The sequence below is a fragment of the Orycteropus afer genome, unplaced genomic scaffold, assembly GCF_000298275.1.
Source record: "Orycteropus afer afer isolate SDZICR_OR568_19922 unplaced genomic scaffold, OryAfe1.0 scaffold00184, whole genome shotgun sequence".
Lineage (NCBI taxonomy): Eukaryota > Metazoa > Chordata > Mammalia > Tubulidentata > Orycteropodidae > Orycteropus > Orycteropus afer.
In genome coordinates, this window is record NW_006921771.1 from 1,008,414 (window position 1) to 1,013,311 (window position 4,898).

Sequence of the window (4,898 nt, forward strand, 5' to 3'; positions counted from 1 at the left end):
CACCATTTCTCCAGCTGAAAAAAGTGAAGAAATAATTTAAGATTTGAGTTGCAATATTGAAGAATTCTGTGGGCAAAATATTGAATGATGCAGGGAGCTTCAAAACAATACAGAAGGAGTACACAGAGTCAGTGTACCAAAAAAACTTGGTCAACATTCACCCATTTCAGAAGGTAGCATATGATCAAGAACCAATGGTACTGGAAGAAGAAATTCAAGCTTTACTGAAGGAATTGTCAAAAACACATTGCTCCAGGAATTTATGGAATACCCATTGTGATGTGTCAAGAAACAGATACAGTGCTGGAGGTGTTTAGCCCTTTATGCCAAGAAATTTAGAAGACTCTACCTGGCCAACCAAGAGGAAGAGATTGATATTTGTGCCAATTTCAAAGAAAGATGATATACCAGAATGTAGAAATTATCAAATGATATCATTAATATCACACACATAGAATTTTGCTGAAGATTATTCAAAAATAGTTGCAGCCATATATTGCCAGGTAAATACCAGAAAATATAGTTGAATTCAGAAGAAGACATGGAATGAGGGATATCATTGCTGATATCAGATGAATCTTGGATAAAAGCAAAGAAATCCAGAAAGATGTTTAGCTGTTTTTTATTGACTGTGCAAAGACACTCAACTGTGTGGATCATAATAAACTATGGATACCGTTGTGAAGAATGAGAATTCCACAACACTTAATTATGCTCATGAGGAAACTATACATAGACCAGGGGGCTGTTGTTCAAACAGAACAAGGGGACACTGAATGATTTAAAATCAAGAAGGGTGAACATAAGGGTTTTCTCTTTTCACCACTAAATCTGTATGCTGAGCAATTAATCTAAGAAGCTGGACTATATGAAGAACATTGCGTAGAGATTGGAGGAAGACTTATTAACAATTTGTTATATACAGATGACACAACCTTGCTTGCTTAAAGTGAAGATGACTTGAAACACTTACTAATGAAGATTAAAGACTACAGTCTTCAGTATGGATTACATGTCAACATAAAGAAAATGAAAATCTTCGCAAATGGACCAATAAGCCACATCTTGATAAATGGAGAAGACTGAGTTTGTCAGGGATTTCATTTTACTTGGATCCACAATTAACACCCATGGCAGTACCAGTCAAGAAATTAGAGGTTTTATTACACTGGGCAAATCTTCTATAAAAGAACTCTTTAAAGGGTTGAGAAGCAAACATCTCACTAACCCTAACCCATGTCATGGTATTTTCAATTGCCTCATATGCATGTAAAGGCACTCTGGTAGCACAGTGCCTAAGGCACCTGAGTGCTAACCAGAAGTTTAGTGATTCAAACTGCAGAAGCGAGACTGGACAATCTACTTCCATAAAGATGTACGACCTCGGAAACCAAATGGGGGTCACTATGAGCTGGAATCACATATTCTTTGTGAAAGCTGGATAATGAATAAGGAATGCCAAAGAAGAGTTGATGTCTTTAATTACGTGTTGGAAAAGAATCCTGAAAATACCATGGACTGCCAGAAGAACAAACAAATCTGTGCTGGAATAAGTGCTACCAGAATGTTCCTTGGAAGAAAGAATTGCCAGATTTCATCTTACCAGTTTGATTATGTTGTCAGAAGGGACCATTCCCCGGTGAAAGATATCATGATTGGTAAAGTACAGGGCCAGCCAGGAAGGAGAAGACCCTCAATGAAATGGATGATACATGACTACAAAGATGAATTCAAACATAGCAAGTATTGTGAGGATGGTGCAAGACTGGGCAGTGTTTCATTCTGTCGTACATAGGTTTGCTATGAGTTCAAGCCAACTCAATGGCACCTAACAACTGTAAAATAACAAACAAACAAACAAACAAAAAAACAAAAAAACCCTCTATGCCATTGACTCAATTCCAACTCATATTGACCATATAAGACAGATTAGAACAGTCCCATAGATTTCCCAAGTGAGGACAGTGAGACCATCTGACATAGTTTGAACATGTTATCAGGAGGGAATAGTCTCTGGAGACAGAAATAATGCTTGGTAAAGTAGAGGGTTGTAGTAGTTATGTGTCAGCTTAGCTGGGCCTGATTTAGTGACTGGACAGCTGGATGTAGTTATTCCCCATGGTGAGATTGGTAATTAACTTCATGGTGGAATTTATTGGAACAGCTGAGTAGCTGCTTTGAGGGTGTGGTCTGCTTCCAATATATAAGAAGCAACTTTGAGAAAGGTGTCTAGCTGATGGCATGCTTGAACTCTGCATGTAGCTGAGTCATTGTTCAGCAGCCTATCATGCTTTGCCAATCTTGGGACTTTTAATGGACTTGAATCAATGGCTTGCCATGTGGTTTGGTAATATTGGAACTGTGTCTTTTCACTTGTTGACCTTGGGTTTGTCAGCCTCAGCAGCCAGCAGCTGCCTGAGTGAAGAGATGCCTCTAGCTTCAATGACCTGGGAGCAAGAGGCAGAGCTGATGCCTAACATCTAGGAGCTTTTACCCTGCCCCTAGAGCCTGGCACTTTGAACTCAGACTTCTAGCCTCCAAAACTGTGAGAATAAACTCCTGTTTGTTAAAACCATCCCATTTGTGGTATATTTTCTATTAGAGCATCACAGAGGTAACCAAATGAAAGGACACTTAAAAAAAGGAATACCCTGGAGGGAGTAGATTGACAAAGGGTGCAACAATGGGCACAAATACAGCAATGATTGTGAGGATGGTGCTGGACTGGGTAGTGATTCTTTTTTATATAGGGTTGCTATTAGTCAGAACCATCATCATGGCACCTAACAAAAAGAATATTTATGGATGCAGACTGCCACATCTTCTCCTGGGGATTGGCTAGTGGATATGAACCACTGACCTTCTGGTTAGCAGTCAAGGATTTAATCAGTGTGCCACCAGGACTTCTTTAACTCTTACTACATATGATAAAGTTATTATTTATTACTTGTGATTAGTTTTTTAGAAAAAGAAAATGTAAAAATGTTTTGTGTTGCTTTCCTTCTCTACAATCTTCCTTCTGGAATGAATTATCAACCACAACTGCAGAAGATATGAGGCAGCACCCATCACATAGTCATAGCTAACTGGACCAAAAGTTCTTCAGCTCCCTGGAAGTCAGTCTTTTTCCTGGGCTAAACTAATCAAACTTCCTTTTGGAAGAACATAAATTTAAAGATTGTAGTCTATGCATGCTGAACCCTGGAGCTGAAAGAATACATACATGTGTGTTGGCTAGTTGGCTTGAGTTCTGTATAATCATAAGAGGAACAGAGAAAAGCAGAGGACATCATAGAGCTCCCTAGCAGTGGACAGAACAACAGATTTTCACTTTTTATTATTGTCCCAGGTCACTAAGTTCTACTTATACTATATGCTCTGTCTTTAAGTATCAAAGAAACATAACTCTGGATGTTCAAATAACTAGAGTAAGTGGAGAATTTAGTGGTAATAGAAGGTAGGCTTGAATTAGTTAAGTAGAGCAAATGAATTAGAGTTACTGAAAATAAGATAAGAACTGTGGGGACAGATTACCCAATAAGTAAGGTAAGCACAGCCTTCCTTATACTTAATAATAAAAATCTACATTTTGTTTTACTGTATCAAAGATTCTGCTTCTAGATATGGCTGACATCTTTCTCTCTCCCAACCCTACAGCACATTCCAACAGTATTAAAACCTTTTCAAATTTGCAATCCCTGAGATGGATGTAAGGCTTACTTGTACTTACTAAACTGTAGTGAACAGTTTTTTTCACCCTTGTCATGAGAAATATGTGAAACTTTATGGTACAGATTAATAAGCACAAATAAACCAGTGCTTGCCTGCTAATTGAGTAATCTGTCCCTGTTGTGACATTTATCCTAGAGGTAACATGAAGTCAATGAGATCCAAGGATCCTTTCAGGAAGTAGGGGTAGAGTAAATTAAACTTCTACAAGTGGAAAAAAAAACACAATTCATTCCAGCTCAACAAATATTGTAAACAGTATTGGGGAATTTAAAAGTCAATTTAGTATTAATCTTCTGGATTTCTATATGTGGATTTAGAATCATTTCTATTTTTTCATTTATTTTGTCATTTTGTTCTTGTATTTTCCTCCAAATTTTTTTTTTAATTCCTCTTAGCCTAGAAGGTGGGTGGGAGTGAGTTTTTGAATTTTTTGAATTTGTTTCAAAAATTTTTTTCAAAAATTTTTGAATTTTTTTTAAAGGTCTCAGAAATTTAGAGGCTTATGATCCATTAAGAGAAAAATGAGTATGCAAATGACATTAACAGAAAGCAAAGTGAGTGAAATGATCCAAGAGATACAAGACAGATGTGAAGCTATGGATGAGTGAGGGATGAATAAATGTCATCCCTTTGATTTTAACAAAATGAAAATGTTGACATTTGAGAAAAGTCTTTAAAACCCAAACCAAACAGAAGATGGCAGAATAGTCAGAAAGACTGCCCAGACTCTCTTTAACAAAGAAAAGGGGAACCAGTTAACACAGATACAAAAGATAATCCTGGATTCCTGAGCTTTGAAAGGAAGGATATAGAAGTGAAGTAAACTCCAACTAGCAGAAGAATTTGCATGAAAACACCAAAAAAGAAGACATACGGAGCTGTGGTCTGTCAGCTATCCTGATGGCACAAACAGTTTGGATATTGCTGAGTGGTGGTAAGACCTAAGACTTAACTTAAAATCGGCTCTGCTAGTAAGGGACTGCATGGAGGACTACTCTGGAGCCTGGTGAACAAAAGGGGAAGCAGCAAAGAGGAAGGCAGGCTAAGGTACAGACTTTTGACTGTCCAGAGGGCACAGCCATTTTGAATGTTTACAAGCAGTTTGAACATTTTGGATATTTAAAGTGACAGCATTCTCCCAGATTCCAGGGACTTAAGAACAGGCT